The sequence below is a fragment of the Peromyscus maniculatus genome, chromosome 6, assembly GCF_049852395.1.
Source record: "Peromyscus maniculatus bairdii isolate BWxNUB_F1_BW_parent chromosome 6, HU_Pman_BW_mat_3.1, whole genome shotgun sequence".
Taxonomy (NCBI): domain Eukaryota; kingdom Metazoa; phylum Chordata; class Mammalia; order Rodentia; family Cricetidae; genus Peromyscus; species Peromyscus maniculatus.
In genome coordinates this window covers 119,014,960-119,042,452 of record NC_134857.1, presented here as the reverse complement: position 1 = coordinate 119,042,452, position 27,493 = coordinate 119,014,960, and the positions used below count along the sequence as shown (strand labels likewise).

The following is a 27,493-nucleotide window of genomic DNA, read 5'->3' as shown; positions in this document are numbered from 1 at the left end:
ATTTTATTAATATATATTAAAACAATATCCTATCAGCATCATTAACTGGAATTAACAACTGGATATTGGATAGCACTTTCTAAACATATCCCTATCTTCTCACTTTCTTCATCCTGTTGTACTTGATAAGATTTGTACCTGAGGCTGAGTGCTGAGGTCTCCAGCATACATCCCTGCCATTTTCTATTCTCTAAAGACCTCATCTGTTCCTGTCACCTACACACTCACGACTTTACTCTTTAAGACGTTTCATGGATGTAAATCCTCTTAATTAATGTGTATTTGTAATTTTAGAATGAGAAAAAAAAGATAAAACATCCCCACCATATTAAAAAAAAGCAATTAACATCTTAAAATAGCAAATACTGTCATGATTCCAATTACCTCTTACATACAAGATAATATAAAATAGCATTGCTAGTTTTGCACAGTTAAAAATGTAAAAGATTTGTAGAAAATTGTGACTTCTCTTTTTTTAAATTTTTTTATATAATAGATCAAATGAAATTTGGATCTAGAAACCTAATAAGTTTTTTTCAAATTATGTGTGCTTGAAAAAAATCAAATATAAAACAATCAATAATATAAAACTGATTCAGAATATTAGGTATGTCCATTTTCATTTTCTCTTTAAATATATGTATAAATATAATGTCACTTTAAAGGTTTCTAAGACTTTGGATAAATATAGCAAGTCACATTAAAGGTTTCTAAGTCTTTTATTTTCATAGATTTACTTGAGAACCTGAAGAAACTATATTAAAAACAACTCTGATAAATAATATATCATATTTAGTTCCACAAATTCTTAAAAGCATGATAACAGATTATTGGTTAATTGCACATAATTAAATTATAACTAAATCCTTCTTTGTAAAATGTCAAGAATGACTTCTTTAACAAACTGGAGTATTCTCTTAGTTTTAGAGGAACTGAAATTCACATTTTGGTTGTGAGTCTTAGCCTTTAATGGCTGAGCCATCTAAGGATAATAATACCAGTAGGCAAGTCTTTACAGAAATCAACCTGGTTCTATTTAATAAGGTTTTGTGTTGTCACTTTAAAAGGTACATTCGTATGAACGTTCTATCACTTTAAATCACACTGAATAAAATCATAATTGTATCTAACTCCTAGTGCTATTCTGGGAATAAACTAAGATAATGGAGGTGAGGGCCTCTGCATCGTACCTGAGCACATTTACCAGTTACCATATGTCAGCCATTATTATCACCATGGTGACTGTTAATGGGATTTCATGCTAGAAATATAAACCGTTCTTAGACTCTTAGGAAGTACACCAAAGAAAGTAAAGTAAATCAGTAAAAGTCAAATAAAGTTTAAAAGACAGTTATATAGCTACACATATGACTAGCTAGACATATTTTAAATCAATTCAAAATAATGCATTTCAAATTGATAATTCGGTTCCAAAGAGCTTAAATTTTTAAAAGACTTATTATATATTCTCTCTCCTCTCTCTCTCTCTCTCTCTCTCTGTATGTGTGTGTGTGTGTGTGTGTGTGTGTGTGTGTGTGTGTCTGTGTGTGTGTCTGTGTATGTCGGTGTGTGTAGAGGTACCTTTAACAGCCAGAAGGGACATCAGATACCCTGGGACTAGAGTTATAGTATGCCTCTGAATTGGGTACTAGGAACCAAAATTGGGTCTTCTAAATATGCAGTAAATGCTCTTAACCACCGAGCCATCTCTCCAGGCCCAGACATCTTGAAATGTGTTTGGGCAATAGAATAGATAATAATTGCATAATATTGTCAAATTTTGTATTTTGTTTTAAAAAAAAGTAACTTTTTCTTCTGAAATTTATTAGCATTCTGATTATGAAACATGTTTTTTAATAATCACTATGTTAAATATTTTATATAGATTATGAAATTATTGTTTTCCTTAACAAATTTGTGACATCTGCCTCTGTCGTTTCTTTTTCTTTGCTTTCTACTGAAAACAGATTCTTTTTCTCACAAAATAAATCCTGATTACAACATCCCCTCCCTCTCCTCCCAGTCCCTCCCCAAATCTCCTCCCATCTGGAGTCACTCCCTTTCTGTCTCTCATTAGAAAAAACAGAAACAGGCTTCTAAGGGATATTATAAAACAAAACAAAAACTATCACATCAGAGTTGGACAAGACAAAGGAAAGAGAAAGAGCCCAAGAGAAGGCACAAGAATCAGAGACCCACTTGTTTGCACTCTCAGAAATCCCATAAAAACACTAAACTGGAAGCCATAATATATACAGAGGACTTGGTGCAAACCCATGAAGGCCCTGTGTACTCTGCCTCGGTCTCTGTGAGTTCATACGAGCTTTTGTTCATGTTGATTTGGAGGACCCTGTTTTCTTGGTGTCCCCATCCCCTCCTCTGCACCTCCTCTTCCCTGGGATCCTTAAGTCCTGAGGGAAGGGATTTGATGGAGACCTCTCATTTAGGGGTAAGTGCTCCAAAGTCTCTCACTATTGGCAGAATGTCAACCACCTTGTTGCATCACTAAATGTAAGACAATTGAAAGAGAGAATATTGAAAGTTTACAATGTTTTAGAACTATAAAGAAAACAGTTATCTTAAAATACAAATACAAGCAAGCTGGAGATGTGACTGAATGTTACAGCAAAAATGTAGCATGGCTGAAGCACTAGGTTCTATTTCCAACACCACAGATACACACATACACACACACACACACACACACACACACACACACACACACACACACACACATTCTTCTTAATGTCAAAGACAGAACTGTGTTAAGGGGCCATTTTTGGAATATTCACAATATTAATAGTCTTAAGTCTTTTCATTGTTGGCCTAATCATACAATTTGTGGAATATATCATTTGATAGCATTTACAAAAGCAGCCAAAGCAGCCAAAAGTGGAGTGTATGGATCCACTGTCATACAATGAATGTGTAAGTGCAAAGTCTGACATAGATAACAATCAAAATGTTAATATTTTGTTGAAATTATTGATGATATAATGCAGCCTATATAAACTGTCTTTTGTTAGTAATAAAACAATACACTATGACTTATAAATTCATTTTTATGTGAGTCTCCTTAATATGGCAATACACTATAGTTTAGTGCTTTCCCATAGGAGTAAAAGGAAATAGTAATTTTGTTGGTCTTAGAAACACCTAAATTTAAGCCAGGTAGTGGTGGCACACGCCTTTAATCCCAGTACTCGGGAGGCAGAGGCGGGCAGATCTCTGTGAGTTTGAAGCCAGACTGGGATACAGAGTGAGTTCCAGGAAAGGCTGCAAAACTATGCAGAGAAACCCTGTCTCAAAAAAAGAAAAAAGAAGAGAAATACCTAAATTTTAGTACAGCTAGATTGTAGAATTTCCCCCCAAAACTTTTGTATTCCATATCTCATTTACTCTTCAAAAATTGTAAAATATTGTATAATTATCGCTCTCCCTTCACAAATCAGTAATCTGCACACAGTGAACCTGTGTGCTGTTTAAGTTACTTACGTCAGCAGCAGCAGAGCAAGAAGTTAGGCTTGATTAAGATTTCTACCTGTCTTCCACCAGAACAATAAAATTAACAGCATTTTAATATATGCCAGGTACTACATCAATTTTTCCCATTGTAAAGCACAGGAAATTCAAAAGAAATTGTTACTTAAAAGTATTAAAAGTTATCTATCCCTATGCACAAAACTCAAGTCCAAATGGATGAAAGACCTCAACAAAATCCAGCTACACTGAACCTGACAGAAGAGAAAGTGAGAAGTAGCCTCAAATGCATTGGCACAGGATATCACTTCCTAAATATAACAACAGTAGCACAGACACTGGGAGCAACAATTAATAAATGGGACCTCTTGAAACTGAGAAGCTTTTGTAAGGCAAAGGACATGGTCAACAAGACAAAACGGCAGCCTACAAAATGGGAAAAGATCCTTACCAACTCCATATCTGACAGAGGGCTGATCTCCAAAATATATAAAGAATTCAAGAAACTAGACATCAAAATACCAAATAATCCAATTAAAAAATGGGGTATAGAGCTAAACAGAGAATTCTCAACAGAAGAATTTCAAATGGCTGAAAGACATTTTAGGAATTATTCAACATCCTTAGTCATCAGGGAAATGCAAATCAAAACAACTCTGAGATACCATCTTACACCTGTCAGAATGGCTTAGATAAAAAAACACTGATGATAGCTTATGTTGGAGAGGATGTAGAGTAATAGGAACACTCCTCCACTTCTGGTGGAAGTGCCAACTTGTACAGCTACTCTGGAAATCAGTATGGAGGCTTATCAGAAAATTTGGAATCAACCTTCCTCAAGACTCAGCAATACCGCTATTGGGCATACACTCAAAAGATGCTCAATCCTACCACATGGTCACTTGCTCAACCATGTTCATAGCAGCAATATTTGTAATAGCCAGAACCTAGAAACAACCTAGATGCTAGTCAACCAAAGAATGGATAAAGAAAATATGGCACATTTACACAATGGAGTATTACTCAATTGTTTAAAAAAAAAATCATGAAATTTGTAGGCAAATGGATGGAACTAGAAAGAATCATCCTGAGTGAGGTAACCCAGACCCACAAAGACAAACACAATATGTACTCACTCTTAAATGGATATTAGGTACAAATTAAATGGTAACCAGGCTATAATCCACAACCCCAGAGAAGCTAGGTAAAAAGGAGGACCCTAAGAGGGACACACATGGAGGGCCCCAGAAAGGGAAAATATTTAAGATATCCTGGGGGGAGGGGATAGAAGGGAAGGAATAGGGGATGGGAACAGGAGGGGCTGAGTTATAGGGAAGGACAGAAAGGGCAAACAGTGAAAGAGGTATCTTGGCAGAGGGTCCATTAGGGGATTAGGGAGAAACCTAGTGCTAAGGAAATCCCCATGAATCCACAAGGTGACACCAGCTAAGACTCCTAGCAGTTATAGAGAGGGTACCTGAGCTTACCTTCCCCTGTGATCAGATTGGCGACTACCCTGGTTGTCACCGTGGAACTGGAACCTACATCCAGTGACTGATGAAGGCAGATGTGGTGATCCACAGCCAAGCACTGGCCTGAGCTCCTGGACTTGGGTTGAGGAGAGAGAGGAGGGATTGTAGGAGCAAGTGAGGCAAAGTTCATGATTGGTAAAACCACAGAGACAGCTGACCGAAGCTGATGGGTGCCCATGGACTCTGGCCTGTCAGCTAGAGAACATGCATGGGACCAAAGTGGGTCCTCTGAATGTGAGTTGTGTGGCTGGATCTGCTTGGGGAGCACCCGGCAGTAGAACCAGGACTTATCCCAGGTACATGAGATGGCTTTTTGGAACACTTTCCCTAGGATGGGATGCCTTGCTCAGCCTTGACGCAGCAGGGAGGGGCTTGGACGAGGGGCGGGGGCAAGAGATGTTAGCAAGTTCTCCTACAAAGTGTTCCAGTTCTCGTGTGTGTGTGTGTGTGTGTGTGTGTGTGTGTGTGTGTGTGTGTGTGTGTCTGAAGATTTCAGCACATACTATCTTGTCAGGAAGCATGATACTCATGGACTGAAAGGTCTAGGCAAATTTTAGTCTACTGAATATGCAAGACTATAATAGTCCTCTTATCAGTTTATATGCAGGACAAAGGTGAGATGTTTGAACAAGGCAGCTGCCTTTTGAGTCTCCCATGATCAGTCAATAACCTCTTGCCCATGGTCTTACAAGTAATTGCAATAAACTCACTGACTCACCAGCTACACATAGATGAAATGTTTCCTCAGTCTACTGCAATACACTGTCTGAGTTGAGCAGACAGGCAGTCATGTCCCCATGAAACACTTTATACCACTAGCCAGTAACGTTTGTAGAAATAAGAATATTAAAGGATTCATATATTCTCTGTCTTTTGTTTCTAAGACTCAGAAACCTAGAGTTTCAGACTCATTTCCATTCTTCCATAGAAAATACACCCTCAAAGTGACATTTTAAAAATCAATGGAAAAAACATCCTTCAGAAATACATAACAAGTAACTTACACAGGTTAGTGATGTGACCATGAAAACCATTAGATTTTTTACAGATGAGAACTGTGAAGTCTCAAAAAGTTAACTCAGCTAAGCAATAACATAAAGATATTAAATATCTGTGATTCAGACATAAGGATGTTTCTAAATGTCTGCTCTGTTCCAGCTCTATTCTACCACTTCCAAAATTTCCACTACCCAAAGCATATCCATCACCATCATTACCATTACCTCCACTACCACCACCCACCCCGTAACTATCACAGTCATCAATACTCCATGCCCTACCCTCAGCCTGTATTCCTCAGGAGTTGGTTTCCAGAGCACATCTGTGGGAGTGGTTGACATAAGTGCAGTAAGTTACAAATTAAAATAATCCCCCCAAACCAATCAAAGAGAACCTTCCTAACTGAAACTAGTTATAAATGCATGAACACAGTCACTGGACAATTCTTACACTGAATAAAATGAAACCACTACAATATGCAATCATCTTTCATTCTATACATATCAGTTGCTAAAATACTTCAAACAAATATTATTTAAGACTACAAAATGACATAAAGCACAAAGTGTTTAAGTATTAATATAATTTCTTATCACTTTTAAATTTATGGCATTTGGAACAGAAGTACTATAATTTTTAGGTGAGTAAATGGTAAGGTCTGGGGTAAAAAATTCAACCAAAAAAAGCCCAACTAATTGATTTCCAAAGTTTGTAACAAAAGAAACAATGCAACATGATTAACTTTCAATATTTTTGTATTTGTACCTATAGCAGAGGCAAATTAGTGAGAGCCATGTGAGGTAAATGGTATCATCCTTGGACATGGTACAGAAAATACCATACAAAAAGAGTTTTTTCAAACCTTCTGCTCTCTCCATTTATTTGCATTCTATAACTACATGCCAAACCAAGCATATCATAGGTATTCTGGCACTGTCATATTTCATACACGGACATTTCAAGTAAAGAAAATTTGCAAACTGATGGCAAGTGTCTACACTGAGGCACCCTCTCATCACTCTCCCTAAGTTCCTGGTTAGCCACTTGAAGCTAATTTATTAATTACTTCATGAATTGTTCACATATGCTCAAAGGTATAATGGCAAGACTGTTCAGTGCAGCACTGTTTACATAAAAATAAAAGGTACTAGCACCTTATTTTGTTCTTCAGTTGCAGAATGAAAAACAGTGACTTATTTATACAGTTGGATGACACAGCCATTAAAATAAAAAAAAACAGAGTCTCCGTGTTTTGGTATGGATAAACCTCAAAACAGAAGAAGTCCAAGAGTCAGGTGTAAAGTTTAGGCAAAATATGAGTAAATGTATGTGGAAAACTAAATGTGTAAAATAATAAACAGAATGAGTGTTTAGAAACTGAATAAGGAGGAGAGTTGGAAGCAAATAAGGAAGGCATTAAAGAAAATGATCAAAAGTGTGTATGTGTGTGTGTGAGAGAGAGAGAGAGAGAGAAAAGATAGAGAAAAAGAAAGAGGGAGAGAAAGAGAGAGAGAGAGAGAGAGAGAGAGAGAGAGAGAGAGAGAGAGAGAGAGAGAGAGACTCTAAGGTTAGCAGTAGTCCTCTATAGGAAATTATCAGGAAATGAGGCTGGACAGATAGATATTAACTAGAATATGAAGTAATATGATGGCTAAACTACAGACTCTGAACTTTGCTATTAAAACTGGAGAGTCAGAAAAATGAATTCATAAAAGAATAAAATGATCAAATCAATGGCTTAGAAAGATAACTGTCTGGTGGAGAGGCCAGTAACAGATTTAAGAGCTTGTACAATAAGTAAAAAAAAAAGTGTTTCTTTCACAGAGGAGAAAAGTGTCATGAATTCAAAAACAGTTGTGGATGCCAACTTCACAAGGCTTGATGGTCAGTAGAACTGAAGAGTCAGGAAAGTAGAAGAAATGTAAGCTGACACCAAGATTTTAAATTAGAAATGATGGCAGGGGAATGAGGAGACTTAATGAGGGATTTGGAATGCTATCATCAGGAGATTTTTAAGGAGCAAATCATAATAAAAGATTAGAAATTTAAGACACTCATAATTCTTGAATCTTGCACAGGGGCTGTAAAACTGGGCATGAAGCTAGGGCAGCAGAGATAAGGCAGCCGAGGACAGAACCTGGAGAGTGTCTGTAGACCATTATTCAAACAAGACAAAGGAAGAGACAATATGGAAGACAGAAAGGTAGACAAATGCCAGGCAGAAATCTCAAGTAAAAGAGCAAACAAGGAAGGAAGTGAATATCTGTATGTGTCTGAAGAAACTTTTCAAATAAGTGGCTAGCTAGGTGAATGTTAAGACAATACTTCACAACCTGTGGCAGAACTAGAGTGCAGGAATAAAAAAAAAAACAAGTGTATAGTCTTAGGTGTAGACAAATTTTTAAAGTCTTATTAAATAAGAAACACAGAGCCAAATACAGGGGTGTGAGCTGTGGAGATCTGAGCAATAGTTATAGCCACCAAACTAACCTTAGCCTGTGCCTTTAATGCCTTGCTGTTCTGTCTTCTCATTGGCTCTAAGCCCAGCCACATGATTTCATCACTGCCTGTCTATACAGACCTCCAGGTCTCTATGGTTGGTACTGGGATTAAAGGCTCATGTCACCATGCTTGGCTGTGTCCATGACCACACAGAGACTCTGGCTGCCATGTGATCGGATTAAGGGCATGGGCTACCACCGCCTGACTCCTGTTTATGGCTATGTGACCTCGCTATATGACCTGTGATCTCCAAGCAAACTTTATTTATTAACATACAAATAAAGTATCACCACATTTCAGCACAAATAAAGTATCACCACACTTAGGTGCCCAAGTACAGTTTTAACAGGGTTCAGGTCCCAAAGACGAGGTGTGGAGTTGGCGGGGAAGACAGCAACAAACACACACCTGAGGTTTCAGCAGCTCTTCTCTCTCTCTCTCTCTCTCTCTCTCTCTCTCTCTCTCTCTCTCTCTCTCTCTCTCTCTCTCTCTCTCTCTCTCTCTCTCTCTCCTTATATAACATATTGACTACATAAGTCATTTGGCAAGCATCAGAGGCTTGTATCTCACTTTTACTTCCCCATTAAATGTCCAGAGTGGAAAAGAAAAGTACAAAACAGTCTTATCCAAAACAACATCTTCTGAGAGCATTTGTCAAATCAGGAAGTTACAAATTTCTCAGGGTCTGCAAAGTGTAGACCTTCTATTTTTACAGCCTATGTCTACGCTGGCTGCTCATGCAGTTACAATATGTTAGACAGTCTGAAATTATTATTACCTTAACCAAGTTACATGTAGAATCATTTTATGTTTTCTAAAATGTAAGCTTTACAAAATATCTCATAACAAGCATTTAACTGGCTGATTACAGCATTTTTCTGTTCCTCAGTTTTATAGCAGGGGTCTGTTCTTTTCATATGCTCCCAGAAAGGAAGATCCTCATGACTATTCTTTTTCCATCAACCTACACTATTCTTATTTCCTCTATATAGGTTCCAGAACGGTGCCAACGATATGCTTGTAACATTTTGTATCCAGAGCCGAGCATGAAATTTCCCAGAATCTACCCTATTGGCTTCACGATCCTTGGGGCACAAGGAAGAGTCTTCCTTCTGTAACTCTCCTCTCAGGCTGTCTTCAATGTTTTCTCTCCAGAAATGAATGTGTCTCCCCAGGGGCTGCAAGAGTAGAAAACTCCCCATTAAACGAATGACTGTTCCTAAAAGGAAAAGCAGAAGCTGCGCACCTGCCACCGGATCTCTTGGTGAAGTTTCTCTGGAACTTTGTCAAGCAGCGTCCTCTGCCTCATGACTCGAGCTGTTCCTTGTGACATGGCCTGCACCTCTTAGGACTTTAAAGGTCAGATGCATGGCATATGTTTTGGTCTTGTATTCCATACATTACTGACTGAATATATGTCTGAAACATGTGACTTGAAATGCTTCATTGAAGACATAACTCATAGAATCACATATGGCAGTAGAGTTTGGGGAACAATGAAGCAGAAGTGGAGGACTGATATAAAGTGACTCTGACATCATCACTGATTTTTTATTTATCTTTATTGAAAATTTTCTCTTTGAAAGCCCATTGCATCAAGTTTCAGCATGAAGTCATTATATAGTAATGAGGTTATACATATTAAAAGAGCTACATGAAAGAAAGTCTACATGTTCAGGAGCCAAATTTAATATGTAACAAATTGGATCTATTCCCAAAGTGGAGAGCCTGTTATTATAAATAATTGTTCTGTGAAGCACATTTTTTTACTATTATCTACTATGTTCATTACAACTCAAAGAGAAAAAGATATTGTCTTAGTTAGGGTTCCTACTGCTGTGAGGAAACACCATGACCAAAAACAACTTGAAAGGAAAGAGTTTATTTGGCTTACACTTAAACTGTTCATCACTGAAAGAAGTCAGAACAGGAACTCAAACAGGGAAGGAACCTGGAGGCAGGAGCTGATGTAGTGTCCATAGAAGGGTGTTGCTTGCTCAATACAGTTTTCTCAGCTTACTTCCTTATAGAACCCAGGACCACCAATCCAGGGATGGCATCACCCATAATGCTCTGGGCCCTCCTTCATCAATCACTAATAAAGAAAATGGCTTACAGCCAGATCTGATGGAGGCATTTTCTCAATTGGTATTCCTTCATTTCAAGTAACTCTAGTTTGTGTCAAGTTGGCATAAACTACCCAGCAAAGGTATCTACTATAACAATTAAAAAAAAAGTTATTCAAGAAAAACAAACTTCAGTAAATTGTTGGTAACAGTTTTGGATTAGTAATAAAATTCCAACCTTTAGGATTCATATTAAAGTTTTTACAATATATATTTACTATAATGGTACATACATTACAGCATTGTGAATTCTCATAGTGATTTTCTTAATAAATTCTCAGATGAATAATACTGATAAATTAGTAATTGTAAACATAAGTATATAATTAAAACCAAATATATTCCAGTAGCTCCTGAAAGATTCAATAATCTTCAGGCAATTATTAAAACAGAAGAAATAATAGTTAGTCATGATTTGGACATTTTGTGAATTTGATAAAGAATTTGGTTTAAATAATCTACCCAAATATTCCATGTGGTGCATTTCTTGAATTAGAATTTTGAAACTATAATCTAAAAACTGCAACTGAAAAAGTCACAGGAGTAAAAGATAAGCTTTAGCCTGTAATGCATTCTTTTGCAGTGCATTGAGAGCTCAAACGATACTATTTTCTCTTAGTCTGATAATTTATTCTTGACCTTGCCTATTATTACATAAGAAGCCACTGCTGAGAATTGCAGTTAATACAGCTATGAAACTTTAATACCATCTTCAGTTTTTACAAATGGTGTGATTTTCTGTCATTACTGAGATAGCTTGGATTAAGACATGAGAGCAGATGTAGTGACACACTGGATAACCATGCAGTGGATATTGGACACAGGGTGACTTCAACAGAGGAGAAAGAGGCTTCACAACAGGTCCCATGTCATGTCATCAATTATGGACCTGTCACACTAATGACTGAGGAAACGCAGGGAGCAGTGACAATGGGAACATTCATCTTTCTCCTCTCTGGCGATGCTGCACCTGTATCCCACTGCACTCTGTCTTCTGCTGCCTCCCGCCTACCTGACTTTTGTTCTCCATGACAATGAATGTGAGCATGAGAATGCAGCCTATCTATCATCCTTTCTTCCTGAAAGGCACCTTGACTGCGGTTAATGGCTGTAATAAGACCAGGACAATAGAGTCTCTACCCTGCCTCTTATGTTCGGTTTTCCTAAAAGTGGATCCAATTGTCACAAAACAAAATCAAAAGATTCCATCAGAAAAGCAAATCATATTTTATACCCACAATCTCAAATATTTTGTTCTGCTAGCTCATGCCATAAACATGAACTATACTTTGAAGAAAGATGTGAATGAAAACTAATGGGACCAATTTTCTCATGTGAATTACACAAGCAACAGTAATAAATAGTAAGTACATAATATTCTTATGAGCTTCATACATAAAAACATACAGGCTTTATATTTTTAGAGAAAGTTATATGCAACCAAAGCTTCCTATCAGGAAAGTAATAGCGACTTTGAACAAGCATCTATACATCTGATACTCCCCTTCTATTCTTTACAAAATGAATTTATGATATAAAATGTATACATATAGAAAGATTACTAAAAGAAACAAGTTTGTACCATATAAAGAACAGCCTCAATAAACAATTTTTGTTAAGCATTGTTTTGTTTGAGATAGTTTTGTTGTTTTAGAAAGCATCTTATTCTGTAGCCCAGCCTAACCTAGAGCTCTCTGTGGCTTTGAAATTGTGACAGTCAGTCCTCCTACTTCAGACTCCTAATAGCTAACAGTTATTTTTAAATCCCTATCAGGTGGCATGTGGCCTTCACATGAATTGGGCTGCATAATGCTAAATCCTTGTTTTGTCACTACACAGACTTAAACTGTGTTTCAAGGTCTATATCTTTAGGAGCCTCATCTGATGGGTTCCACTTCTTAGGGTTATTGCTAGAAACAACTAGAGTAATAGCTAGGTACAAATAAAACCCTAAATAGTAGTTTTAAAATAGTACTGTGCTCCTAAAAACTAAAAGTAGGAAACCATTTTCCTTGTAATATTAAATATTAAAAACTAAGCTAGGCAGGGTGATAGATATGGATGGATGGATAGATAGACAGATAAGAGAGATAAAAGTCAATTCCACCATGGAATTGCTGCTGTTGCTTGTACTATATTACACATCAGACACTAAAGGCTAATTCAATGATTTTGATTGCTGTAAGACACTTGAATGATAGGCTGTTATTATTTCCATTTTGTGTAATGAGAAATCTTTAAGGGTTTAATTATTTGCTAGGAATTTTCAAGCTTTTTTTCAATATTTTCAAAACAAAGATTCAAAAAACATGTATTTTTCTACCAATTAAATATTTCAAGATGAAATAAAAAGAGTAGCAATCTAAAACATGTCTATAAATATCTATGACATCAGGTAGTAATATAAAGTATCCCTTATCCAAAATACTTGAGAAAAACAGTATCTGTGATTTCAGCAGGGTTTTTTTGGGGGTGGGGGGACAGGGGTGAAGAGCTGGATTTGGGACTGTTTGAATGTGGATAATGAAAAACCTTGAGTATAAGACCTAAGTCTAGTAGAAAAGTTATGTCTCATATACACTTTATGCACACATCCTACAAGCAATTTTAGACAGTATCTTTAGTACACCTGCCTTTTGACTATAACTAGTCACATAAGATGAAGTATAAAGTTTTGCCTGTATAGCACTGTATGAGCATTTTATAAAGTTTCAGAATATTTTGAAGGCTGAAGTAAAGATTCTTAAATAATAATCTTTTAAGAGAGGAATAGAGATATATAAAGTCAAAACGAAGGAATTTAAAGGTTAGAACTCAAGAGAATGACTGTTTAGGCTAAGGAAGTCAATATGCAATTAACTACCTGAATAGGGCAGTTATCTTCTCTCGACACACCCATACATGTGACAACAGAGCACAGATGATAATAAATTTAAAACTCAGGCTAAAATTCACCACCACTGAGAGGGAGAAACCGGAGTTAAAGCAGCTTGTCACTGAGTTATATTGTTGGTTCTAAACTAAGAGATCATTTGCTACCTTTTTGAAATTCCCAACACAATTACAGTGGTGGCAGTTCTGAGCATGAACCAGAGGAATAACCTATATTGTCATGATACACTTTAACATCTGAGGAAAACTCACACTGGTGATGCTTTCCAGAAATCCGTGCATTAGAGTCATTCGTTGTATTATATGCAAGCTTGTAGGGAGAAATCCATAATTGAACCTGAAAAGCAGCCTCACACCACATACTAAGAAAATCATCAGAAAAAGCATCAAGGATTTCCCTATTGATGTTCTAAGTGTGGTTGACACAATCAGTATCTAAAATAAAATATAGGCTATATAGACATACCCTATAACAACATTTCAGCATTTAGTCTTATAAAATGAGTGTTTTTAATTTACAGTCATAGATCAATAGTCACTGGAACTTTAAAAACAAATGTTTCAATATTACTGAAAAAAATCTTCCACCTTTTTTGAAATGTATTCAAAAATCAAGATAACAGGGTAAAACCAACCTATTCGTAACTAGTACATGACATTTGTATAAACCAATTTTTGTTGTTGTTGTAATGACCAACTCCAGGTTTGTTTTCTCAAAGCACACAGCTGCCCATATGTTTAAGTCTTCACTAAACTGCCAAGGGAGGCTCTAGTCTCTGGCTTCAGTTATATATTTTCTAGAAGGATTAAAGCAAAGAATATGAGGCTTTATATTATCTTTCTTTCCATACTGGTAGGGTCCTTTAAATAATTACAAAATAATGAAAATGCAAGGCATGCATGATTCTTCTGTCACATACTATTTTATACTTTATTTTATAAAATATTTAGACCTTTTTGTAAAACAAATACACATAAGTTAACTGTATCTTTCAATAATTATTTTAGTAGGAGGTACCATGAGAACCCCCCAAATAACCCAGGCCATTTCCAATAACCAAGGCTCTTGGCAATTCTCCCCAAACTGACAGTAAGGCCCTACTGCTTTGCTGAAGACAACACATAGAAATCATTGAACACAGAGTAGTTGAGCTCAGTCCTACCTACAGCCCTCACCCCTACAGACTAGCGTTCATGATACTGTCAGGTACTCTGCATGTTACCAATGGAAAAAAATAAACACCAACCCAACTACAAACCCTTTTATCTGCAAAAGTAACATGGTGCAAGACACGCTCCCACAATAGTGGCACAAAGCTTGTGATAGTAACCGACTAATATGTAGCTCAAGTTAAGGCCCCCTTCATAAGATGGAACCCATACCTGACACTGCTCACCTGTCCACAAACTAAAACTAGATAGGACAGGGATCTAAGGGAAAACCAAGTATCACTGTTCTCCTAAAGGAACATAGCAATAAAATGATTTCTAACAACATTCTGCTATGCTCAGATCAATGCTTTGCTCAGCTCTCAAGAGAGAAGCCTCCTCCTGCAGCAGATAAAAGAAATACAGATTCCCACAGCCAGACAATATGCAAGGAATGAGAGACCTTGGAACACTCAGCTCTAAAAGGGATGTTTCCATCAAATCCCACATCTCAGGGCTCTGGGAACTCTGCAGAAGGGTTGGAAGAAAGAATGTAAGAGCCAGAGGGGATGGAAAACACCAGAAAACCAAGACCTTTTAGACAAACAGGACTGGTGCACAGATGACTCACAGATTCTGAGGCAGCTTATACAGGACCTGCGAGAATCTGCACCAGATGGGGTACAAGAGGTGAAAGAAGTGGACACATCCCACATCCTTAACCCAGAACCTAGCTCAAATTGATAGCTACTTGCAAATTAAAAAAAAAAAAAAAGAGTTATCTCCAAGGAAGTCTCACCAGAGAAGCAAAGCACTATTAAGGGTAGGCCCTAAACCACGCAGTAGATAGTCAAGACAAAATGAACTCAACAACATCTTTGGAGGGTCTTTGTCTGATAATATTATCAGGGCTTTTTTTCTTTACAGGTCCTTTGTGTATATTATGGCTTCCAGTTACGTGTTTTGATGAGATTCTCATGTGTGTGTCTCTACATGTACAAGTGTTTCTTGGGCTTTTTCTTTGGGTTTTTTTTTTTTTCTTGTTTGGTTGTTTTGGTCTATTCTGATTTGTTTGTTTTTGTTTTATTTTATTGTATTTTATTATTATTCCGTAGAAGCTGTAAAGATGGATTACATTTGTTTATGCTGCATTTGTTTAATGATTAAAGATGTACTACATTTGTTTATGAAGCATTTGTCTAATGATGTAAAGATGGGTTACTTTGCCTACCTAAAGCACTTGATTGGTCTATTAAAAAGCTGAGCAGCCAATAGCTAGGCAGGAGAGGGATGGGCAGGGCTGATCAGCAGAGAGAATAAGTAGGAGAAGGAATCTAGGTAAAGGAGGAGAGGAGAAGGGAGGACAGAGGAAAGGAGACGGGAGGGGAGGGGAGGGCAGAGGAGAAGAGAAGAGGGGAGGGAAGGGGGGAGGGGAGGGGAGGAGAGGGGGGAGGGGAGAGAAGAGGAGAGGAGAGGAGAGGAACAGAACACCTGGGGCCAGCCACCCAGGTAGCCACCAGCCAGACAGACACAGAAGAAGCAGGAAAAGTAGAAAATACAGAATGAAAGAAATGTAAAAAGTCCTGAGGTAAAACATAGATGAAGAGAAGAGGTTAAATTAAGTCATAAGAGCCAGTGGAATAAGCATAAGATAAGGCCAAGCATTCATAACTAATTTTGAGTCTCCATGTCATGATTTGAGGGCTGGCAGTCTGAGAAAGCCTGCTATGGTAAATAATTGCAGAGGGTGGAGAGTCTGACCAGGCAACCTGAAGAAAGAAAGGTGTATTCTGATTATGGAGCTCCCTGCAAGCTGTGAAGACAGCTCTGGGTGGCAATTTTTCTCTTCATCCATGTTGGGATGGGTTTTCTGGTGATGTGACTGGTTTTGCGTCATTCCTGTTCCATGGAAGCAATCCCTTAGCCATACTCCTGTTAGAGCCCCAGTAAAAAACAAACAAACAAACAAACAAACAACAACAAAACCCTCCTCACACCAGTTCACCAGACTGGACATTTGTATAATTGTTACTTTGGCCTGTCGTGGGCTCTGTTTCTTGAGTAGACATGTGTGTTAGGTCTCCCCAAGAAAAGTTTGTCACAACAAAAGTATACAGTGAAAGCAAATTTTAAGTATGAAATGGGGTAAAGAACTAAAAAGATATTTCATCAAAGAAGATATATATGTTTGGTATATAGCATAGGACAAATGCCTGAAGCCGTGACTTTAAACTTTTTCAAGTTAAAACAGTAATGAAATGTAAAACCTCAAACAAAACACCACAAATTGATGATGGATATGTGGAAAGACAAGAGTTCATTCATTTATGGTGGGAATTAAAGGTAGTCCCTCTAAGTAAGGGTGTAGTGAAACCACCAAACTACACCACTCCATGGGGTAGAAATAAGGCTTACTGGGAATCAAGCTGCCAGGTTCTCTCCCTGGGACCGAAAACAGCAAAACAAGCAGGAAACACCTATCAGCTTTAAGGGAACAGGAAGTTGGGGTAGAGGAGCATAAGAGCCAGGACAGTCTGGGAGTTAGAGCAGGGGAGACAGGCACAGGCCAGAACAGCTGGAGGAGAATAAGGGAAGCAATACCTTTCCTGACCAAAAGAGCCACTTCATGAGATTCTTGAGGAATGCTGAGCTTTGCTTTCTGTTTACCTGACAGTCCTTCCTTATACTTGGTAAGAAGTTGAGATGACCTGCCATTTTGGCAGTCCACTTTGGACCTAATGGTTTCAGTGCTCTGAAAGACAGTCTTCAGTTTTCCAGGCACCAAATATAATCTCACTGTGTCTTCCAACTATCTATCTGCTCAAATAAATTGAAAAGTACCTGGACACATGTAAATATCTATGACAATGAAGGAAATGTTCATCAAGCTATGAAAAAATCTGGGAAACCAACATGCCTATTAAGTAAAAGAAGCCAACCTAAAAAAGCTATCTATTGCATTTCCAAGTATATGCTATTCTCTTTTTTTCTTTCATTTTTTTTTATTATTAAGGAATTTTCTATTCACTTTACATACCAACCACAGATTCTCCCTCTTCCCTCTTCCCACCCCCAGCCTTCCTCCTCCCAACCCTCCCTTCAGTTCAAACTAAACAACTGTCTCCCATATCCAGAGGGCCTATTCTAGTCCTATGAGGTTTCCACAGCTATTAGTCCACAGTTCTGGGGATTCCACTAGTGTGGCTGCTCATCTCTGCACATTTTCCTATCATCTATATTCTCAAGAAAAAAAAAAACTATGAAGACGGCAAAAAGATCAGCAATTTTAACATGAGTCCTGTTGATCCACAAATAAGGCAGGTCATTCCATCCTCTAGTGTCTTCTACAATTTCATCCTTTGGGGAATAGTAGTTTTCATCATAAGAGTCCTTGGTTAAGATTGGCTAGGTACTAAAATCAATACACAGATTCCTTATAAACTCCATAAAAATAATAACTTTTTTACAAAATGTAAAAAACAATATGTACAGTGCTTCACTCAAAAATCGTTGCTTATTTTCTTTTTTCTCAATCCTTCATGTTGTAGCAAGAGTCTTTTGATTCTTGTTGTCAATTTCATATTTCTGTCCTGTTTCTCATGACCCTGAAAGCTAATTAGAAGCTATCTAGACATGCCTGGGACTTGCCAACCTGATCTTGGATGATGGCTCAGACATTTTATTAGCAATACCTCATACTGGAAATTGGGTAGCTTTGGGGTTTTTTGTTTGTCTGTTTTCAGAACTGACTATTTCCTTAAAGGAGAATCTTTCATTCTCCTGATAGAGGTCAGAATCCAAGAGTAAATGAATGGGCTAGTATCCCCTGCTGTGATGAGTATTCATTTACTTGGTCATACACACACACACACACACACACACACACACACACACACACATATATATAATATATATATATATATAATTTTAATAGTAATATATATTTTAATATTAACAATGCTAAAGTCATTGTTTGACAAAAGATGATTTTATTTCATTGATATTTAATTCATTATTTTGAATAATTTTGCAGGTGTGCACATATGCACACACATGTGAGCCACTGGATAGCCTTGGGTATCATCCTCATATATGCCATCTACCTACCTGACACAAAGTCTCTCAATGGCCTGGAGTTTCCAGTTAGATAAGACTCTTCTTCCCATAGTATATGAAATATTTCAGAGTGGTATAATAAATATATTTCACACTTGGTATTAGAAATTGTCATTTAATTTTTCCTCTAAATGTTTTTTGACTAATTTTCCAAATATAAATTTTCTTTCAAAATAGATATTTAATAGTGTAATATTTTCTCTAATGTATGTCCAGAATAAAGAAAATCAGTAAAGCATATGCATGCAGTACTATTTTTATACAGTGTACAGAGACAACAACTCTTCAACATAACACAGGGTGAGGATAGTTAAGTTTTAATTGTATATCAGAATCAGTTATCATGAAATCAGTGTTTTGCAAGACATAAAATAGACTATGTACAAGACTGTAGGATTGCTGACACAGGAGGTAGTCAAAGTTGGCCAATTTCAGCCCTCGGGGCAACACCTTCAACCTATTTGAGCAAGTCATTAACAACATAAGTAACAACACAGGAATGGAAAAAGAGTTGGTAGGCAGCCCTATCTGTTAAGAAGCCAAAGACCATCCTTGATCAGTAAGGATTACACAAATTAATGGAAAAATTCAACTTCAAGGTCCAATGTTCTTAATACTGTTGCTGAAAACAGCCTCCTATGACATACCAGGTCAGCAGCACTGTAGCTTAAGGGAAGATGGCAAGTTCAGGCGCTCACTCATGGTTTAACAAACCCAGCTGGTGATATGGGTTAAACCACTTCATATTCACACCATATGGATGACTGTGGATTTATGATCCTGTGAAAAATCTTTCTTCTAACTCATTACAGACTTTAAAAGATATAATAAAAGATGTAAAGAAAGAAAACAACAACACTTGAGACTTGAAAAAAAGTATGTGTAGAAGAACGTATTATTTTCAGATCATACTTGCTTTTCTTGTTATTGGAGTAAAATTATTGAAAATCAGCATGGTCAAAATTCTAACTGTTCCAGGAACAATTAACAGGTTGTAAGAATGCCACCCAGTGACAATGAAACCATACTACACCAAGTACAGATATGAATGTCCAATTAGAATGTAAAGAGTTACTTAATAACAGAGGATTAAGCACACCTATCATGAGGGGCTCCATCATTGGAACTGAGCACAATCAGAAGAAAGGATTAAAAGGGTGGTGCTCCATAGAAAATTTTTCGTTTGCCCATCAAAAATTCAAAAAGTCTCCTTTTAGACTTTTGGATAGAAGAAAATAACTGATATTTCTAAGATTTAGCTACTAAAAGTTCATTTAAAAAACTGCTTTCCTCACTACATCTATTAACACTGGCCAACCTCTAACAAAGATTCTAATCCATATATCTCATCTTATAAAACTTGTAGTCTGGTAAACCAAAGTTTATGAGGCTATGAAAGTGAAAAAAATGAATTATGAAAACCAGACATAAAAATCCGTTACTATGAAACACTATTGATTGCTTTTCTTCCTTGGCTACATGCATAGAACCTTCTAATACTATGAGAGCTAGTTCTCAGGGATGACATTTCCAGGTCAGTTCTAACTGGAATCCCCAAGATCTATGTCCAGAGTGTGCTTGACTTTGGTACCATGGACTTACCCTCAAGCTCTGAGAGGCAACAAGGGCAATGGCAATAACCTATAAGGTTGGGGAATCTCTTGGACTTTTCTGACCAGTAACAAAAAGAGACATTTCTTATGTCCAACCCAGGTGTTTGTGTGAGATAGTCTATGGCTCCTTGGGGAAGTATTATCACCCCTTGTGCTATAACTCAATGAAAACTATAATGTGCGTGCGTGCATGCGCGCACGCACGTGCGCACACACACACACACACACACACACACGATGTATGTATTTAAATAAGCTTATAAAATAATTTCCTATGACATTTTCAAACATCCTTAAGTATTATTCATCTCTTCTTCCTCCCTCTTTTTCTGTATTACCTTCCCTTTCCCACCTCCCAGTTAACACCCTCCATCCAGTTTTTCTCATTTTCCCTTTCACATTATCTGTGCCCTACCTTCCTCTTCTCTAAAGCTCCCTCTACCCCTTTCCCCTCCTAGAACCTTTCATCTTTCCAGCTTCCACAGTTACTTCAGATTACACACCTGAATCTAATGATTTAGAACTGGGACCCACAAACAAGAGGGAATATGCATCATTTTTCTTTGCAGGTCTGAGTTACCACACTCAATATATTCTTCCACTTCCATCAATTTTTTTACCAATTTCATTTTTCTTTACAGCTGAATAGAATTCCATTATGTACATGTACCATACTTTCATTCATCAATAGAATAATAATCATAACAATAATCAGCCTATAAAGATATCACCAGTGGTAATATACTGGTATTTTCATCTTGTAACTAATAGCTGTCTAATTGAACTTACGGCCCACTCAATAGGAGCAAATTCATACCTGATACTATGAACCTAGAATACTACTACTAGTGGCTGGAGAAATCATAGACAATAGAGAAGAATCTAGTACTACCATATTTCTAAACCAATACAATTTCTGAAGCTTTTATACACACTCATCCTTCTACCCATAGCACATGTAGATCTTAGCCTTCCATCAAAGAAGCTTCTTCATATAGTAGATGAAAACCACTGCAGAGATTCAAAGCTGTTCAATGTAGATGTAACCAATCGTCTTATTAAAATAAGAAACACAGAGCCAATGTAAAGGAGAAAGCCGAGAGGTCAGAGCTCAGAGATAAAATCTTACCTCCTGCAGTGCTCCTAGCTTCCCCGAGAGAGAGCTACTTCCTGTTTGTCTGTGTTTAAATAGTCTTTCTGTTCTGCCTTCTCATTGGTTGTAAACCCAACCACATGACTGCCTCATCACTGCCTGTAAGTACCGCCCTCCAGGTCTTAAAAGCGTATGTCTCCAATACTGGCTGTATCCCTGAACACACAGAAATCTACCTAGCTCTTCTAACCACCATGCTCTTGCTATGGCTCTAATAGCTCTGACCCCAAGGCAACTTTATTTATTAACATAAAATTAAAATCACATTTCAGTACAAATAAAATATCACCATAGTTCAAAATTCAGATAATTTGTAACTGTGGGGTGCCCAACCTCAACAGATACAACTACAAAACAACCTCTACACATAACACTCAGGGAACATCATGAAAGAGGGGAAAGAAAAATTGTAAGGGTCAGATGACTGGAACACTTGCTTTGAGAAGTATCTTCTAGACATGGCAGAAAGTTCCACCCATGAAATCTCAACAATATTGCTGCCTAAACAAGACTGCAAAATGATAGCTCCAGTTGAAATTCCAATAATGGTGGAGGAAATTTTACAAGGCTTCACCTTCACATGAGGAGATAAATTAATCAGTGGCTGCTGAGAGATGGTGAATCAATTTCCTGAGGAGCCCACAATAGGTTATCCAATCACAAGTAGTCAGCAATAAACATACCTACATATACACAATGCTAAATGAACACAGTAGGTTATGTACATGTTCATATATATCTATGAATATACATCTGAAAATAACAAAAAAAGAATATTTCATGGAGGTCATGACTCCATGAAAATTATCTAAAACATGTAATCAATCAATAGCCTAAATTAAAAATTTATCTTTAGGATCCAGTTGCTCTATCTCTCTTCAAATACAAGAGCTACTAAAATAAATAACCTGAAACTTCTCACCACAACACACAGCGTATCACACGCTGGACTGGGGCAGAATTCCCACAATGACAGGCTAATAATATATTTTCGACAACATAACTTAGTCTCCCCAAAATGCAGAAAATGGAAAGTCGACGGACTAGTAAAATCAAGGTGCGCCGGGCGGTGGTGGCGCACGCCTTTAATCCCAGCACTCGGGAGTCAGAGCCAGGCGGATCTCTGTGGGTTCAAGGCCAGCCTGGGCTATCAAGTGAGATCCAGGAAAGGCGCAAAGCTACACAGAGAAACCCTGTCTCGAAAAACCAAAAAAAACAAACAACAACAACAAAAAAAAAAACCAAGCTGCTCTAAGCACAACTGAGGGTGAATTAAAGGAAGGCCAGAGTCCATGGAGAGTTAGAGACATTCTTTTTATAGTGACGGGTGACAGGTAGCATATAACAACTCTCGTTAAGCAATACGTGATGATTTTTATGCGTGAAGTGAAAATCCTAAAAGCAAAATTACAGGACACATTTCCAAGGGCTATGAAATACTGACCTACACACCTTAAAGCAATTGAAATTTTAGTAGCAAGCTTGTCAGATTTTAAAATTAAAATGTTAATAAACCATTTCTGCACCGATTAATACATGTTTTGGGGAAAATAAATCTTGAAACTATCTTTATCTAATATCAAAATTGTATGTGTACATGTGTGTATCTGTGTGCTTTACTATTATATATTTGCAATTTAGCGGGAAACTATAGAGGAGAGTCAGTCATGTTTTAAATATTAAAAACCTAAATTTTATTTAGTTTGATTCATGTTACTATAATTCTCAGCATTTTTAAATACCTAGTAACAATCTAATATCTAGTAACAAAGGAAATCGTCAATGTCCATAGTTCAGAGAAGAGAAAATCACTATTTTAAAACTGTATTCTTATACCCTTACAGGTCCAATACTCACCCACTCATTTTATTTTAAGTACAAAGGAAAATTGCTGTTTGTCAAGAATTTTGTATATTTTGGTGCCTCTATGACTTTGTATATCTCGTTTCATTTTTCTATATCATGTTTTTTCTATTTTCTTTTCTTTTCTTTTTTAATTTTTTTCCTTTTATTTTATTTTACAATACCATTCAGTTCTACATATCAGCCACAGATTCCCTTCTTCTTCCCACTCCTGCCCCCCTCCCCTTCTCCCCAGCCCACTCCCAATTCCCACCTCCTCCAGGGCAAAGCCTCCCCTGAGGACTGAGATCAACCTGGTAGACTCAGTCCAGGCAGGTCCAGTCCCCTCCTCCCAGACTGAGCCAAGCGTCCCTGCATAAGCCCCAGGTTTCAAACAGCCAACTCATGCACTGAGCACAGGACCCGGTACCAATGCCTGGATGCATGCCAAACAGATCAAGCCAATCAACTGTCTCACCTATTCAGAGGGCCTGATCCAGTTGGGGGCCCCTCAGTCTTTGGTTCATAGTTCATGTGTTTCCATTCGTTTGGCTATTTGTCCCTGTGCTTTATCCAACCTTGGTCTCAACAATTCTCGCTCATATAAACCCTCCTCTTTCTCAATAATTAGACTCCCGGAGCTCTACCCGGGGCCTAGCTGTGGATCTCTGCATCCAGATCCCTCAGTCGTTGGATGGGGTTTCTGGCATGACAATTAGGGTGTTTGGCCATCCCATCACCAGAGTAGGTCAGTCCCAGCTGTCTCTTGACCATTGCCAGAAGTCTATTGTGGGGGTATCTTTGTGGATTTCTGTGGGCCTCTCTAGCACTTGGTTTCTTCCTTTTCTCATGTGGTCTTCATTTACCATGGTCTCCTATTCCTTGCTCTCCCTCTCTGTTCTTGATCCAGCTGGGATCTCCCGCTCCCACAGGCTCTCTTTCCCTCGACCCTCGCCCTTCATTACTCCCACTCATGTCCAGGTTGTTCATGTAGATCTCAGCCATTTCTCCGTCACTGGGCGATCCCCATGTCTTTCTTGGTGCCTCTATGAGTTTGTATATCTTGTTTCATTTTTCTATATCATGTTTTTTTGCTTCTCTAAAAAGAAAAGTCCCATAACATTTTCATATTTTATAAAAAATACTGTCAAGTTTTATTGATTCCTTTTGACCAGCTTTCTCACTCTATACACCTTTGTATGCCTCATCTATTCCCAATACTACAAATATCTTATTATAATGAAAATATTTATATATTTCCCTTACCGAATAACTATAGACTTTAAAGAACATTTTTGTTTCAGATTTTCAGAGCCTATATCAAACTGAGTCAATATTTAGAAGGTAGAAATGAAATGATATAACCATGAGCTAGAAGTAATAATAATAAGTAATAATAATAATAATAGCAACTCATGGGTCTTCCTACACTCAAGTCTTACAACAAATATCTTTATGAATGATATCACAAATATCATCCATATTTGTGAGAGTTTTTAATCCTTGTTGCAGAAAATTAAGTTAATTAAAATTTTTTTGTCCGTTTTCTCTTAATTCAATAAAACTGCCATTTCTATATATGTAGCTTTAAATTTTTCCTCTTTTGACTTTAAGCAATGAAACTTATTTTTATAATGTAATTGTATACTAACATATACATATTAAATTTAGAAAATGGAGCCAGTTTGCTTAAAACGGAAGTCTAGATTATGTAGTGAACATCTTCTTATTTCTTGAAAGTAATTCTTTGGAACCAATACAGACTCTCAAGTTCTCTAGGAAAATTAATTTTCCACACCTCTACCCTTAAAAAATCCTTGCCCACTGTCAAATCATATTTCCAAATCTTAACCCCCAGGTAGAAAATTAAGAAGTGATTTAATTTGGTAGAAGATTAGGTCTTGAAATATAACCCTTAAGAATAAATAAACATAAGAAAATAATGAAGACATTCTTATGAGATACCACTGAGTTAGTATTCTCATTACTAATGTTCTAAAAAGGCTGAAGGGCCCCCAACTGGATCAGGCCCTCTGAATAGGTGAGACAGTTGATTGACTTGATCTGTTTGGGAGGCATCTAGGCAGTGGTACCGGGTCCTGTGCTCATTGCATGAGTTGGCTGTTTGAAACCTGGGGCTTATGCAGGGACGCTTGGCTCAGTCTGGGAGGAGGGGACTGGACCTGCCTGGACTGAGTCTACCAGGTTGATCTCAGTCCTCAGGGGAGGCTTTGCCCTGGAGGTGGTGGGAATAGGGGTTGAGCTGGGGGGAAGGGGAGGGGGGCAGGAGTGGGGAGAACGAGGGAATCTGTGGCTGATATGTAGAACTGAATGATATTGTAAAATAAAATAAAAGGAAAAAAAAGAATAGCCAGAACAATAAAAAAAGAATAAATAAACATAAGAAAATAATGAAAACATTCTTATGAGATACCACTGAGTAAGTATTCTCATTACTAATGTTCTAAAAAGAAAGGAGAAGAACCTATTTAATTAAATAATAGCAAAAATTTACTCAAATCATGAAAAAATATAGACATCTAGGTCCACAAAGTACCAAAGGCCTTAGTTACATTCAGACAAAAGGTCATCTTGGAGGTATTTTGTACTCAGAAGCTCAAAATCCAACACAAAGAGAAAAGCATCAAACCACACTTACAGAAATCTCAAAGAAACTAAGCAAGTTCTCACCAGGGAAGGAGCAGAGAGTATTATATACTCACGGTCTTAAAGGAAATGAAACAACAACTCCTCTTAGAAGAAATGAAACAGTGAACTTATTCAGAAATAGAGAAATAAATCAGGAACAGAAGAAACACATCACCACAAGAGGAGTCTTGCACACACACACACACACTCACAGCTTGAAGGAGGCCTAGATTGGGAAGAGAAGGGGCAATAAACATCATTACAATATAGAAAGCACAAAAGTTACTGTTACCATGGACAAAATGAAAGAATAAGAATGGAATCAAAACTTCTGATGTATACTGCTTAACCAAAATGAAAAATAGCATTTTAGAATAGAAAGAAAGAAGCAAAGGACATGTTAAGCATCCAGAAAAAGTTTTAAAATTACAAGAAAAAGAAATTTACCTGTCAAATAATAGCTTTGAATGAAAATGTAATATTAAGCTCTTTCATTTAAAGATTTATAAAACCTGAACATAGATAGAAGCTGAAATGATATGCTACCTACAAGAACTTCACTTTACTTAGAAAGTGACACATGAAGAAACAGGTGTGACGCATGTGCCATAAAGTCGGCCTGAGTGTTTGCATATGTGTCCAATAAAGCCTGCAGGAGCTACAGCATTCATTCCACCAGAAGTAGACTCTAAGTACAGCACAAGGAGCTTCCTTACAAAACACAGAAATAACTAATACCAGTGCTTGCGGGGAATCATGGAGTTGGCCTGGTCTAGCTGTCTTGAGAGGCACACCTAAAGGTTTTTCATGTTAAGGTCCATGGCTTCTTGGGCACTTGGTGCCTTTCAGTTCCTGAGAAACCAAGGCATTCCCTCAGTCGGTGAATCATTCAGGCCACCCTGTGATTCCCTGTATTCCCTAGAAGCCAGCGAAGCACATAGAAGGTTGACAGGGCAATTGGTATTAGACACTAATCTTCTGTTCTTGGTGTAGCTTGCAAACATCATTGCATCCTGGCAACTACTATTGAATTGATCCTGGCGACCACCATTGTATTGTTTCTGATATGGGGGATAAAAAGATTGGGTGCTCACAATAAGCCTGTCTCAGCCCCAGTCTTGCTAAGACTTCTACATCATGGCCTCATTAAGATTCATTTCCACCAGCTAACTGTGGCCGGGTAAGTAAGTACTGGTGCTTACAATTGCTCATTTAAAGTCCCATAAAATTGCCAGGTGGTGGTGGTGCATGCTTTTAATTAACAGCACTTGGGAGACAGGCAGACAGATTTCTGTGAGTTTGAGGCCAGCCTGATCTACTGAGTGAGCTCCAGGACAGCCAAGACTGCTTCACAGAGAAACCCTGTCTTGAAAAACCAAACATAAATAAATAAATGGATAGATAGATAAATGAATCCCATAAAATACACTCAAAAGGATT

The 27,493-nt window shown here is 37.5% G+C and overlaps 1 protein-coding gene across 1 annotated transcript in view; it reads right to left on the bottom strand.

The window, feature by feature from the left end:
* Window positions 1-27,493, bottom strand: part of Stpg2 (sperm tail PG-rich repeat containing 2) — a 467,029-nt gene that overhangs the window by 172,030 nt on the left and 267,506 nt on the right. The window lies entirely within an intron of this gene.